Source organism: Marmota marmota, unplaced genomic scaffold (assembly GCF_001458135.2).
Source record: "Marmota marmota marmota unplaced genomic scaffold, marMar, whole genome shotgun sequence".
Taxonomy (NCBI): domain Eukaryota; kingdom Metazoa; phylum Chordata; class Mammalia; order Rodentia; family Sciuridae; genus Marmota; species Marmota marmota.
In genome coordinates this window covers 20990807-21007291 of record NW_025999960.1, presented here as the reverse complement: position 1 = coordinate 21007291, position 16485 = coordinate 20990807, and the positions used below count along the sequence as shown (strand labels likewise).

Here is a 16485-nt window from a genome sequence, read left to right as displayed (position 1 = left end):
GCTGCCCCGCTTTGGTCGCGGATCCCACTTACTTGGGACTAACCCCGCGTTGGTCGCGGATCCCACTTACCTGGGATTAACCTGGTGCACCACCCCTGACTGCTGAAAGTTCTGGTTCCCGGGTTTCGGCACCACTTGTCGCGACCCCTTGCCCGCAAGGAAGACGCAACTCAGGAATCTTCTTTCAGCAGTTTATTCAGGCCTTGATTCATGTATCTTTTTTTAGTGACCCCGCCCAAGCACAGCCTAATAAAGCCTCCCGCATACCAATCCCAAGCTGCCACGTGGACCTTTCTCATAGGGTGGGAAGGGATTGCATGCCAATTCTCCATATTAGGAGTTGTTTATCACAGGCCACAGTGGAAGCCGGCGCCATCTTCTAATGGCGGCCACGGTCTAATTAGAACGGCTCACCACAAATTGTTTCCATTGGAGTTCAAGTTTCTCAGTTACCCTTCTTAGCCAACAGGTGGAGTTGTCTGTACTTTCCTGGTGGCTTCACCCTCAAGTTGCTAGGGTTGAAGGGTTAGTCCTGGAAGTGGAACTCATGGAGGTAGGGTATAGCATTTGCCACTCCATGCTAGAAAACTGCTCCCCAGGAATCTCCTTTGTGTTCCACTTGAATGATGTAAAAGCCTGATCTTAGCCCTTATGTCACCTGTGGACCCCACAATTCCTGGTCCCTGATATAGTCTACAAACTTGATCTTTCCTGCTCCCACCCTTTTGAATTTCCAGATAGTCACTACTCTCCAAGGTGGTCCTGATGGCTGAGCACTGAGACTTCTGTGCCTGTCTCAGAGAGCTGTTTAGTATTGGGTAGATAAAGACGAGGTGATGAAAGCTGCAGGCTGGCCATGTAGCTGCAAGCACTGGGCTGGGTTGGTGGCTAGGGAGGGTTAGGGGGACTGGGGATTGGTTGCCAGACTGATGCTGAATCTGGCAGGGCCAAGGGATTGGTGGATGTTGGGCTGGGGAGGAAGATGGGGACTAGTGTCAGGGTCCATTGAGTGCTGCCCTGAGTGGGCCCCAGGAACCCAGTTGGTGCTAGACCAGCTAATTGGGTGAGCCAAGAGCCTCTTCTAACCTTCCAACCCACTACAGGCAGCCTGTCTATCCCCTTGCACCTTATGACTTGGGTTTTTGGGGAGAGTCTTCCTGTCTTTAGCCTTTCTAACCTGTGTTCCCCTGGGTAAAATGCTGCCAGCATCTGCCTTTTTTCAGGATTGCTAGACCCACATAGACTTAGCTGCTAACTCACAGATCTGGGTTTCAGTTTCTGTATGCTCCACTATGCTGCAGGCCCAAGGTCTCAAAGTTGTTTTAATTTGCAATGAGAGATACTACCAGGGATATGCTAACATAAAGAAGTGACCATGTGAAGAAGCAACACAATGGTGGCTATTAGCACACCTAGCATTATTAGTCTATATAATTTGTGAATCTTTTAATTTTAAAATTTTAGCATTTTATATGTATGCAAATATTACATACTTAGCAATAAACTTTAGGATCCTAAATATCAAATCTACTTAAAACACATTTATTTGGACTTGCATTTATTTTAATTTTCTTTACTTTTTAATTATATCATGTCCCTTATTGATAATTGTAATTTAAAAAAAAAAAACTTTAGATATAGAAGATTATTAGTGAGCTAAATAAATTGAAGAATATTATAAATATTTTTCTTTTGGGTGTCAAGAGATAGGTGCTCATAAAATTTTTTTAAAAAACCATATAGCATCATTTAGAGTGGAAGAGGAACTGAGAAATCTATATGAATTATTTTCTTAGAAATACAAGTACATACAAGCTAAGCTATTTATTTCCTTGTTGGGTTTTGCTTTTGTTTTATTTTGCTTTATTTTATTTCTTCTTTCTTTTATTTATTTATTTTTTGGGGGGGTAGATTAAAAGTAGTGAACCAGGTTTACATTAATTACAAAAACATTATCACTCCTTTAGATTGGGAACTTAGCTTGAAAAGGGTTTGTTTGAAGGGGGACTAAAGGAGTGAATTTATGTGATGGAGACTATTTGTTCTGGGTGTAAGAAATATTTGAGAAAGTTTATGTGAATTGAGTTCAGATCAAGCATAGATAAATAGATAAGGAATTTAATGGTTTATACTTAGTTAATATTTTATTTCTATATTTGAACATTTTCTTTCCTCTTTGAGACCAAAGCAAGTTTTTTGAAGGAATCACTGAAAACTTGTCTTACCTGTTTGTTTCTCAGAGTGTAAATGAATAGATTCAATATGGGAGCAATGGACGTAATTAGCACTGCCACATCTTTATTGATAGCCACACATTTTTTTACTGAAGGTTTGACATAGATGAAGATAGAGCTTCTATAGGTGATGGACACTACAATCATGTGAGAAGAACAAGAGGAAAAGGCTCTTTTTCTTTGCTGGGCAGGGGGGAATCCTAGATTGGTCTTGATGATGTATATGTAGGACAGAACAACACACACAAGGGTCAGAATGAAGGTCAGCACGGCACAAACAATCACTAACTGCTCTATGAGCCATGTGTCCGAGCATGAAATCTTCGAGATAGGAGATGCATCACAGAAAAAATAATCAATAACATTTGAATCACAATATTTCAAATTTAGGAAGAGAATAAGTGGTGGGAGTATGGTCAACAAACCATCCACCCAACAGCAGAGGACAAGCTTCCTGCAGACTCTGTGGCTCATGATGGTGACATAAAGCAGGGGTTTGCAGATGGCCACATAGTGATCCTAGGACATAATGGCCAGAAGAAAAAAATTCTATTACTCTAAAGACGTCAATAAGAAACACTTGAACGACACAAATATTATAAGTAATGGACCTGTCATTGGTTACTATGTTGTACAAATATCTAGGGATACAAGCAGATGTAAATGAAATTTCTAATAGGGCAAAATTTTGTAGGAAAAAGTAAATGGATGTTTTAAGGTGGGGGTCCAATAAAGTGAGGGATATGATGCTCAGATTCCCAGTTATACTCAACATGTAAGTGAGAAATAGAAATGCAAAAATTGGAATCTGAAGTTGAGAGTCATCTGTTAGTCCCAACAGAGTGAAGGTTGTTATTGTGTAGTTTTTCATTCTAACTATTGAGGTTTATTTAGTCAAACTTCATGTAAAATTTAGAGCTATTTTATCTGACAAGAGTGACATGAAAGCCTGACAGAAATAGTCACTACTAGAGACAGAAAACTAATGCACATATAGTTTCTTCTGTAAGTTGCAATTGATGTTGTCAATACCCTGATGGGCGTGGCTACTCCTTTTATGCTTCATTTGTAATTTATATCTAACTGGATTATTCTGCGTTGTTGGCTTTGGCTCACAATCTCTTGTGATTCAATAAAATTATAAATTCTTTTTATGGTTAAGATCTTCTGTATTTTAAAGGTGAATATTTAAATGTAATTATTTTTTTCCAGTCTTTCCTAGAATATTTGGTCTAAAATGTAAATATCTAACATCTCATCTGGACTTCATGAATAGGTTGTCAGTCCACTATGACCTGAATCTCATGTTTTGCCAACTATGACAAAGCCTGTGTGTATGTAGTTTGTTTTGTATTTTAAAATGTAACTGCCACATTGTTGGCTCACTCCTTTGATTCTCCTTACATTTCTCTGCTAGTGTGTAATTTATTGCAGTGTCCACTGGGATACAAATGGGGCTACAAGTGAAGAAATGCTTGATTGAAGGATATACAGCTAGAAAAACATTACTTGTATACTTTCAGCTTGTTAAGGATCGGAAATATCCTAACCCCTTGATAACAATAAGATCAAGTAAAACATCAAATTCCAAATGCTAAATAAACTCTCCACAGTCTGCCTGTGTACATTTACTTATTGTGATTTTCAGTTTCAGCATCTGCTCTATTGGAAAGTCTTCTAAAAATCTATGTTAACTGTTCATTTTTGTTCCTGTGACAAGTAATTTTTATTTCAATTTGAGCATTTCCTCTGAGAAACTGAGTTTGTTGAAATTAGGATGTTATCTTTTTGTTTAAACTAGGATATCTACCCAAACTAACACAATCCTAGATTTATGATCAGTTGTGTAAGAAATATTGTATGAATAGATACATATCTATATAATTTGCCTACACATTCAAAGCTAGCTTCAGTTCTATTTGGGCTTCATCTTGAAATTACTTTGTCATTGATTTTAATTATTTAAATTTCATATGTCCCGGTATTTGACATTTTTTTTCCTTTGCTAGTGAATAAAGTCATACTGTGAAAGTATCACTCATGTGCTTATGATGTTATGTTCCATGCCAACCAAACTGTTGATTGTCATCTTTTCCTTGTTTTAGCTCTTGAACAGACAAGTGTATCTTTGGTGAATTTTTGTTTTCTTGAGGCATCTGTCAGTAATGTATTCAAACCAGAAGGCAAGAAATTTGCATAGCTGAATTCACAATGTTACATGCTAGTCATCTTAAAATGAATATTTTAAATACTTAAAAAGAATATTTTTACATATCTATAAGTGCAATTAATTCTAATTTCAGCCCATTGTATGTTTGTTATCAGTTTATAAATTTCTTTTTAGTTTTGCGAATTCTTATTTTTTCAAAATTTCACCTATATTAAAATAAACTTAAGAAATATGCCACAAGTTTTAAACCAATTCCTAACACAATATTATACATCTTTTTGTTTCTACAATTGTTAAGAAGTCTAAAATAAGCATATGTTTATAAACATTTCATGATTTGCAAAATACACAATTTCATAATTCTCAGGAATATAATTTCAAAGAAAAATAAAATATATATCTAATTTTCTTCAACTCTGCAACACTCAAAGCACTGTATCATATGGTAGATCTTTTTGAAAAATTATTGACACCTTTAGTTGATACAGGTTTTGGTCACATTTGGTTTTAATTCATACAATTACACCATGGTTAATACTCTATTCAGTTTATATTTAAGGATTTCATCATTGTCTTCTACAAAAAATTTTCCCCTAGATTTTTTACTTACACCTCTTCAATCAATATTTTAATAATATTTCACAATGAGAGTTAAGGAATTTTTAGTTCTTGAATAAAGTTTTCTAGAGATTTTCCTCAGCTGTGACACAATTTTATTGCCATATTCAGGTTAATATCTCCAGTGTTTATCTTATGTAGATGAACGGGAACAGCCTCCTGCCCACCACCATTTTCTAACAAGACTCAATAAGCATATTATGTGAATGTCATTTGTTTTTAAAAATAGTCACTATTTCAAGAGATCAGGGTGGATAACCTCTTAATTATATGACCAGTTACTGCAATTAAATCCCAAGTTTTGTTGCACCACCATTGAGAAGAAAAGCCAACAAAGACTATTTGAAGACCTGTGTTATTCCTATGAACTATGGGACACAATAACTACAATGGATCATTTGTATTGAAGGGAAGGATACTCTTTTCAGCTTCCTTCTTCTCAACCCAGTTGCTCCTAGAGGTATCATATGGTAGTAAGCTCTTTCCTGAACTCTTTCCTGCATGTTAGCCCTTTTCCCCAAAATGTCCCTTACTTATTCCACTCATTAATACGTCTTGTTTTTAAGAGGCAAAGACTAGGGAAATGGTTGTAAGTTTAAAGATTTTTATATTTAAAAATGCAGGTATAACTAATTTTTTCAATAGCAAATAAAATGTCACATTGGATATTTTTAGTGCAGATACTCATTTTTTTTCCTTTAAAAAGGAAAGTTAGGGTGTGAAAATAATAATGTTCCCTCATCTATAATTTCATATTATTGTTTCATAACAATAAAAATCAGCATTCCAAAAGACAACCCAATAAGACCTGTGAATCTTTATATAATAATTCAAATAACTAATCAAATGTAATTTGGTTAAATCATGTCAAACCAGCTTCTTAGAGAAAATCATTATACAAATTTATAAAAGATGAACTTAAATGAAATAAAATAGCCATTGTATTTATTCTTCTGAGACTTAACAATAGCTTGAACTGATTCTTTAGCAAGAGTCCTAATGGCTAATTTGATGAAGATGACTTAATAGCAAAAGTTTATGAATGGTTTTCTTGTCTTAGTGTATGCCCTCTACCCCCATTTCCTATGATTGGTGCTTGGAAAATGTTAGAATTCTTGACTGCTATTTTTTTTTTGTACAAGTGATTGAACTTAGCAGCACTTAAACACTTAGCCACCTCTTTAGTCCTTTTTTATTTTTTATTTTGAGATAGGGTCTCACTAAGTTGCTTAGGGTCTCACTAAGTGTCTTGCTAAGTTGCTAAGACTGGCAAATTACAGTTCTCCTGCCTGAGCCTCTGGAGACACTGAAATTATATGTGTGCATCACTATGCCTGGCTTCTTCAAGTGTTTCATCTCCAACAAACTGTAAAGATTTTCTAACCAATAACTTTAGTCCAATTTTAACTAGGAAATATTTTCTAGTTCTCTTTGGATTAAAAATAAAATATTGTTTCAAGTATTTCCCTCTCTTGATTTCAAGGCATTGGTATTGTGCTCTCTGGATGGGGTGAAGGCTTTTTACACTATTAAAATCTGCATTTATTTGTTAAACCTAAAACTAAATAAATAAATTTCAGAATAAAAATATATTCACATATTGAGGCTTTGATATTAATTTACTAAAGTACTCTCAAAAAGGTTAAACCAAATTATACAGTTGAATTTTATTCATGACCTAGCTATGTAACACACTTAATCTAACACTTATGACTATCTCATGATCACATACAATGTGATAATTTTTCATCAGTTTATCATTTTTAAAAATTTGTTGTTTATGTTGTTATGATGTTTAAAAACTCATGTTTTGGATTTTTTTTATTTTTCTAAACAGTATGGTTTCATGTTAATTTCTATGTCCTAAAGCATAGGACACAGCAAAACATAAGACACAGTAAAAATTCCACATACTTAGAGCTGTCTGATACTTAACAAAGGTGCCCAAATATACATGTTGAAGAAAGATTGACTGTTTCATAAATGGTTCTGGGAAAACTGAGCATCTATATGGACAAGAATAAAATTAGATTTCAATCTCTCACCCTCCACAAAAGTGAAATCAAAGTGGATCAAAGACCTAATTCTGGAATTAAATTAAAATTTCTGCAACTGTTAGAATAGAACAAAGAGTTAACACTCCAACATATTGGTACAGCTTCCAATTTCCTTAACAAAACCACCAAAACTCAAAAAATAAAACCAAGAATCAATATGTGGAATGGCCTCAACTTAAAAGCTTCTACATAGCAAAGGAAATGATTAAGAGCATGAACAGAGAATCTAAATAAAGGGAGAAAGTCATTGTCAGCTTCTCTTCTGATAAGAGATTAATATCTATAATACATAAAGAACTCAAAATGCTTAACAACAAAACAAAATAACCAATCAATAAGGGGGAAAAAGAACTAGACAGAAATTTCTCAAAAGAAAAAACACAAATGATCAACATATGAAAAACTATTTAAAAACTCTAGTGATCAGTAAAATGCAAAACAAAACTACCAGAAGATTTCATCTTACTCTTGTTGTAATGGCAATATCAAGAAATGAAATAATATAAACACTAGAGAGGATGTGGTGAAAAAGGTACAATCATATATTATTGGTGGAACTGTAAAATAGTACAACCACTTTGGAAAGCAGTATGCAGATTCCTCAAAAAATCAGGAATGGGCCACCATATGACCCAGCTATTCCACTCGTTGGTATTTATTCAAAATAACTAAAATAAGCATATGATAATGATATAGTTTCATCACTTTTATAGTATACAATTTACAATAGCCAAGTTACAGAAGCAGTGCAGGTCAACAAATGAATATGCTAAGAAAATGTGGTATATATACATAATAAAGTTTTACTGAGCCATAAAAAAAGAATGAAATTATGGCATTTTCTAGTAAACTAATGTAGCTGTATAACATCATACTAAGTGAAATAAGCCAGACTCAGACAATCAAGGTTGGATTTTTATTTTTATTTTTTCATATGCAGAAGCTAGAGCAAAATAAGAAGAAAATGTAAGGGGTCATAAAGGTATGGGAAAAATTTAGTGGAGGAGAGGAAGATGAGAGAGAGAGAGAGGGAGGAGGGAGAGGAGTGATAGGAAAAGGGGAGGAAATATTGAATGGCGATATGAACTGGGTTCAAAGGGGCTGACTGTATCAATAACTAATAAAAGCGTGAAGAAACCACACAGCACACAAACCTAAGTTTCTAAGGCAGGATGGCTCAGCTCTGCCAAGTGACCCCAAGGGTCAGCTCCAGCGCTGGAAGAAGCAAGACAGCAAGCACACCTGAAACCTTCTATTTATTGGGGAAAAGACATTCAAAAAAGTTCCAGCCAAATAAGGCAAGGTTTCAAAGCAAGCAGTCTTGTTGGTGATGTCTTGTGATCAGCAGTTTGACTGACATCTTTTAAGGCCACACCCATCTCAAGTGTTGTGTGGGATCAAAGGCAGAGTGAGAGAAATGGCACACATAGGTCGCACAGCCCAATTAGGCAACAATTTCAGTCCAGTTCCCTCATACACTGAAATGCGCAGAGCTCACACACACAATCCATGGATGGCTTGCAACAATGTACATGTATAAATATACCACAGTAAATTCCACCTTTATGCATATCTATAAAGCACAAACAATAATAAATAAATAAGTGAGGGAAAGTAAAACCAGAAGGGAAGGAGAAGGAGAATAGGGGAAGGGAGGAGAGTAGGGAATGGGGGAGGGGGCACTCGGGACTGAAGTGGGATAAATTAAATTCCCTGCAGGTATGATTGTAGCAAAATGAACCTATTTACAACTATAATTGACTAATAAAAATAAATATTTTAATTACTTTGAAAATTACCAAAAATAGGAAAGATACATTATTTTTATAAAGTGAGTGCTTTTTCTTTAGCAATCTATCAATTTTTACTACCACTCATGAGCTTTTCCAACCTTTACTACTAACCCATTGGAAGTCAGAAATACTAAAGGAATTGCCCTAAACAGCCTCAGGTGTCAGGGATAGAGGGGAGAAAGAGGTAGAAAAATACTATATCTTGGAAGGCTGGAATCTGAGTTCTATATCATGTGAACTTCTTGTAAAATTTCATGATGGTTTGGTAGATCTGAGTGTTGTTTTATGACCTTTGTGCCTTTATTTATTTTTTAAAATGGTAAGTTTTTATCCTTTGAAAATGATTTGGCCAGGTGAGTGGTACATGTCTGTAATCCTATAAATTCAGGGGACTGACGCAGAGGATGATCACTTGTTCAAATCCAGCCTCAGCAATTTAGTGAGACCCTTTCTCAAAATAAAAGATAAAATGGGCTGTGTTTCAATCTCTGCTATCAAAATAAATAAATAGATAGATAGATAGATGATAGATAAATGATTGGGGATAGTTCAGTCTTAAAGTACCCCTGAGTTGCATCCACAGTGCCAGAAAAAAGAAAGAAAAAAAGCAAGCAAGCAAGCAAGCAAGAAAGAAAGAAAGAAAGAAAGAAAGGTAAATTGTATTGCCATAGATATTTCCGTAGAAAGGAATGAGAACATANCAGTTTTGAACCCATTGCATTTTCTAGGTCAGAAAACTACATATTCCTCTGTGCTTAGTTTCACCATTTAGAAGTTAAGAGAGAGATTAAAAGCAAAACACCCTGAAGTCACAAATTACATTTTCATTAAAGAAACAAGTTATGGTTTCTATTGAAGAAACTTCAATTACTTACAGATGTGAAAGGTTCTTATTTTATAAATATATATTACATTATTGTTACATAGTGGAAAAGTTTTTTAATATACTTCAACTTTATTGTGTATATATTTTCTTCTTAAATAACTCACTCCTTTTTGTTTGACTGTTTGTTACTGATTAAATCTGTGAAGAAATGTGGAAGGAGATGTGAGAGAAGACATCAATAAGTACAGGAGGGGTTCATGAGAGCATCAAAACAATAAACAATTCCATAGAAATTCTTCACAGACCAGAGAAAATACTTGAAGAAACTTTAGTAGCAGATGATCTTTAATAAATAATTAAGGGTGAAATACTATGCTTTTCATTTGCCAATATTAAATAAGATTAATAAATTATGAGCATTTATACAACTTTTATGTTTAATAAGGTGCATGTGATTTTCAGCCTTTAACTATTTCAAGAACTTATTTGTGTAACACATGATATATATCTCCAAGCACTTAACTCATCATTCCAGCTTTCATATCTGATATGGTTTATGTTATTCAATCCCATTTTCTTTAACCCATTACATCAGAATGACTTCTTATTTCTCCTTCAAAGATCAGACAGATCCCTTTAATCATTTAAAATGAAAATTAATAGTGATATTTAATATTTGTAAATAAGAGGCAACAAAACATGGTCAGGACTTTCCAATTCCTTCTTAATGCTTACCATCAAAAATAATATTAACAATGGTCCTCCAAGTAGTTTAGATGAGATGTGGGCAATATATTTGATGCCCAATGTGAAAAAAAAAATCTCACTAAAGAATCCATTATGTTTTAGTGCCTCTATCAGAGCTACCAATCTAGCAGGTTCTGGTCAGGGATGAAGGGGGATAAGAAAAATAAAAACTCACAGATGCATATTTTGAGATAATATCTGGGGTCAGGTGGAGTGCTGCTCTCTGATGGAGAATCAGGTTTAAAGAGTTATGCCAGCAATTTTTATTTATATATGTATCATTATTAGGTTTAAGACTATGTAAGCATTATTCTTTGTATTTAGGAAATTTATAGCATTAGCAACTTTATGCAACTTTCTCAATGTTGCATTCTACAGTTGCAATGTGCAATATTAGAAGCTTTGTGTAGCTCTCAAGAAAGTCTGTTGTCTGAAGTTAACTGTTAGGCAGGCAGGTTCAGGAGCAGTGGAGCTGGTGAAACATTGTGATTGTCTAGCAAGAAAGTTCCTCTATTCCCAGGAGTTGTGTGCCTGACATCAAGGTTGAGGCTAATAAGACTCTAGCACAGAGCGGAGGACATTACCATAGCAGCTAGGTATCCTGCACTTTTGCACAGAAACTTTCCCAGGCACCAAGCATGCCACAGCCATGAGGTCATCAGAGACCCCAATCTCAGACACTGCTCTGCTCTCCCATTCTTTATCATCCCTGTCCACATTGGGTATCAAGGAGATAATTTAGAGTATCAAAGAGATTCTTATCTTTAAAGACTGTGATAAGACACTTTGGTTCCATTTGATTTCTGATTTCTCTCTCTCTCTCTCTCTCTCTCTCTCTCTTTGTAATAATTTTTTTGTTTTGTTTTTGCACGGGGTTCAAATCTTTCTTAGCAATGCAATAACTTAAATGCTACTTTTAAAAACTGTTCAGAGTCTAGGTTAACTCATTAGAGAACAGTCTAATTATTTAATACAATGTGTGGGCAACTCTAGATTATCTTCATAACCACACTAATATGCACTCCTGGCATTGCTTAGGCATTCCAGGCTCTGGGCCATGCCATGGGAGTTGGTTCCTTTGAGAATGTCTGTCAGCATGAATAAAGCAAAAATTCCTCAGGAGCACTGATTGAGTACTTAGAAGACTTATTAGAATCCATTTTTTACTGTTCATCACAATAATTTAGGTGACTTTCTGTAGATAAATAAAAATAATTTATATTTATTAATTTCGGTAATGATGGGCACGTTTAATTCTCTGCATTTGTAGCAGTGCATATAAAAACAACCCATGGGAAAAATAGATTATCAAATAACATATGATGATTATTTCATATATATTAACACTCATATATGTAAGGGATCATACTTTTATTCCATTAATTAGACATCTATAATTTAAACAAGAAAGGAAGGGGAACTAATAATAAAATTATCATATCTAAATGTGCTAAATTTCGCATTTATGACATAAAGCCATTTTTTTCATAGAAAGTATTTGTGCTTTTCTGTTAGAGAGGCATAGATTTAAAATACAAATGTACCATGCAATGGATTTGTTACTTTGAGTTACTTAATTTCATTAAGCTTTAGTTTCTCTCTTGAAAAATGTAGTTGGAATTTTAAGAGTATTTTTGATAATTAAATGAATTATATAAGCAAATGTGCTCCATAAATCATGTGACACTTAGATTCTAAGAGTAGATGTGTTAATTATTTTATTTTTCTTTTAGCCAGAAATAATTCTCAACTCTGGAAAGTGAATTTGTTGTACTTGTGGTTTACTAAATGCACTATTTATTCCAGTGACTGAAAACTTATATTTTATCTCAATTCATATAAAACAATATGAAATTGTTGTCCTTAAAGCTAAATAAAGTATTGAACTTCATAGATATGTAACTTCCTTTAATTCACATAACTAGCAAATGTCAAATATAATCTCAGACTATCCAAAAGTAAAGTCTATATACTCTTAAGCACAGTATTACAAGTTTGTATTTAATTAAAAACACAGAGATACAGATAGTGATTTCCAGGTTTTATCAATGGAAAATGAATAACCTAATATAATAAAAAATACTAATCATTTTATTATAATTTTTAATATATTATTTTAAAATATAACCCAAATATATTCTATTTAATATGATTGAATGTAATATGATTGAATGAATGTTATTGCAACAGTGCTGAAATTTGAGTCTTCTTCTGCCTTCTATATGTTCAATTTACCTCTGATTTTCTTGTAATTTCACTATTACTCAGAATGGCTCTTGAACAGTAGAAATATTAAACAATGCCATTAATGTAATCTAGTAAAACTAGCAGTTCTAAAGTTCTAAAAAATGTTCCCTCTTTCATCAATGCTTTTGGCCATCAATGTTTTTATCTTTGTTTTTCCATTTTATTCAGAGTGCATCTATTTCTTTGGCTTTGGAGATTAAGAAGCAAAAATATAAAATACAGAAAATATCAGAATGTGTTTTAAAATTATTTAGCATGTTTTATACATAAATTGTGTGAAGCATGAGCTACTTAATGTTTTATCCATGTTATCTCCACTGGCTCAAGGGACTCATTCAGTGAGTAAAAATCGGAAGAAGAATGTGCACCATACTCAAAGGACTATAAAGCATAATAAAAATTAGTACTGAATTTCAAAAAGGGAGCTGGGGAACAGTGTCCAATGAGACAGAAAAAAAATGATAACAAGAAAATAACAATGTCGGGGGGCTGGGATATAGCTCAGTTGGTAAGGTGCTTGCTTCACATGCACAAGGCCCTGGGTTCAATCCCCAGCCCCTACAAAAAATAAGAATAATACAACACAAAGTCTGATAATTTTTTCCCTTGATGATATTTTCTGGGATAGAGTCAGCAACAAAATACGGAATCTTAATTCCTACTGTGATTTCTACTCAATGTCCATGACACTTTTCAAATTGAGGAACTGCTATATTTTACTAAATGTATTTATTATATTCATTATTTTTAATCTGTCTTAATTTAATAATTTTAGCTATCATAATAATGTTCATAATTTATATATTTTCTTGTTTATTTGATTGCTCATTAGCACTAAAGATTTTTTTGATTGATTAATGCTGTAATTTATAAGTTAAGTATAATATTTTAAGCTAGTATCCTCTCTGAAACAACTGTAATATAGTCATGCTTAAAAGAAATAATAGTCATATTTAAAAGAAATGAAATGATAGAATAAAAGGAAAAAATAACAGTACACAATATACAAATATGGCAAAGACTGTTTTTATTTGTTTGTTTTTAAATCAGGTTATTTTATTGGCTATTATTGCTCAATAATCTTAAGTAACTGAATTCTTAAAGCATCAATATACATATTTATAAAAAGGACATAACCTCTTCTAAATTGCCACATAACTGTGATGATTGAGTAAGATATGATACAGAACATAGTCCAAAAAAAGATATGAAATAGTGTGTTTTGTAAAATAGCAATTCTTTTATAAATAAATTTCTATCTTATCTAAAAGGAACAACAATAAAAAATAAATAAATTTCTATCTTATCTAAAAGGAACAACAATAAAAAATAAATAAATTTCTATCAGATTTGCATGTTGCATAAGAGCAATGGTGGCAACCTAAACATTCATTTTTTATATACAGATTTGAAGAACAAATATATAAAGGAGAACATATAAAACTGCATAGAACATATACTATCAGGATAACTAGGAAATACAGAATATTTTCCAATTACTTCTAAGGGGAAAAACAAATGCCCAAGTCCATTAGTGTCTGGAAAGATTTGGACAGATGCAGAAAACAGCATGAAAATAGATTGTGACAGACATTAATTTCATAGTTCATGTAAATTTAAAAAGGAAACTGTATGCTTGTGACAGAAAAAAGAAACTTTAAGATTATTAAAACACCATTGAAATATAAAATATTTTCATTATAAGAATAATTAGGGGGGCTGGGGCTGTAGCTCAGTGATAGAGCACTTGACTAGCATGTGTGAATCACTGAGTTCGATTCTCACCATCACATATAAACAAGTAAATAAATAAAGGTCCATTAATAACTAATAAAAATACAAAAAAAGAATAACTAGCAAAGTTATTTAAATTCTACAATTGCTGGTTTTCTATTCAGAATTATAAATCAACGATTACATAGAACCCACAGATAGATCTTCACACATGCTAGGCAAATGTCCATTGGTTGATTTAAATATCCAGTCATAAAACTCAGTACACATTTGTATGTGAGATATATTTCTATTTTTTTTTTTTTTTTGCTTTTCCAATGGATAACCAATTTCCCTAACATTGTTAGGCTTGATACAATGGTAGAGTCTGGAGAGTGAGCTGCACAAGCACCAGTGTCATGTTGTGCTCTACCCCAGGATTTTCACAATAAGATCCATATTCAGTCTTATAGCTGGAGATGGAACTGAATCTATTGAAATATAACTTTGAGCTGAGACATTTATCTTTTTTTTGGCAGTTTTCTTTATTTTTTTTATTGGTTGTTCAAAACATTACAAAGCTCTTGACATATCATATTTCATACATTAGATTCAAGTTGGTTATGAACTCCCAGTTTTACCCCAAANTTCCCTTTTCTCTCCCTTTCCCTCCCACCTCATGGCTCTGTTTAATGTTAATCTTTTCTTCCTGCTCTTCCTCCCTGCTCTGTTCTTAGTTGCTCTCATTATATCAAAGAAGACATTTGGTATTTGTTTTTTAGGGATTGGCTAGCTTCACTAAGCATAATCTGCTCTAGTGCCATCCATTTTCCTGCAAATTCCATGATTTTGTCATTTTTTAGTGCTGTGTAATATTCCATGGTGTATAAATGCCACATTTTTTTTATCCATTCATCTATTGAAGGGCATCTGGGTTGGTTCCATGGTCTAGCAATTGTGAATTGTGCTGCTATGAACATCGATGTGGCAGTATCCCTGTAGTACGCTCTTTTAAGGTCTTCAGGGAATAGTCCAAGAAGGGCAATAGCTGGGTCAAATGGTGGTTCCATTCATAGCTTTCCCAGGAATCTCCATACTGCTTTCCAAATTGGCCACACCAGTTTGCAGTCCCACCAGCAATGTACAAGAGTACCCTTTTCCCCACATCCTCGCCAGCACTTGTTGTTGTTTGACTTCATAATGGCTGCCAATCTTACTGGAGCGAGATGATATCTCAGGGTGGTTTTGATTTGCATTTCTCTGACTGCTAGAGATGGTGAGCATTTTTTCATGTACTTGTTGATTGATTGTATGTCCTCCTCTGAGAAGTGTCTGTTCAGGTCCTTGGCCCATTTGTTGATCGGGTTATTATCTTTATCACTTTTCTGGAAAAAAGTTTCTTTTTTGCAAGGGCTTTGGCCTCTTATCATTTCAGACCATTTCTGTTATAATTGCCTTTTTAAAAAGAATATGTTTTTTTGTCGTAGGTGGACATAATACTTTCATTTTGGTTTTAGGTGGTGCTGAGGATCAAAACCAGTGCCTCACATGTGTCAGGAGAGAGCTCTACCACTGAGCCCCAGTCCCAGCCCCTAAAATTGTGTTTTGTAAGGCTGCAAATATACTATTCTTGAATCTATTTTTTGTTGCTCCCTACCTATCACGAGGTAATATGCCAAAATATGAAGCAATCTTTACATGAATTATTCCTAATTTCATTTTTGTAAACTACATGTGCTCATATTGCCTTAGAAAATTGAATGTTTCATTATAATCTATGACTTCACAAGGAGAAGAAACAAAAGTACAAAGTAACGGAGATTAACATTCTCTAAAGAGCAACACACAAAACAATGACTGGGCAAAGTTTTTCTATTTTAGGGAAAAATTAAGAATTCATTCTGATCATTTAGAATGGCCTAAAACAATCTCCATTAGTCTACATTATAAAAGATGTAAAAATTTATCTTTAAGGTTTTATATTTCCCCTGACTGATAACATAGAAAACTTGGTTATGATTATAATAATTACCATTTATTCATTCAATCATTCTTTTGGAATACTTCTTATGTGTTGAAT

General features: G+C 33.7%; 1 pseudogene; it reads right to left on the bottom strand.

The window, feature by feature from the left end:
• Window positions 1-2150: 2150 nt before the first annotated feature.
• Window positions 2151-3105, bottom strand: LOC107148903 (annotated as a pseudogene).
• Window positions 3106-16485: the final 13380 nt, after the last annotated feature.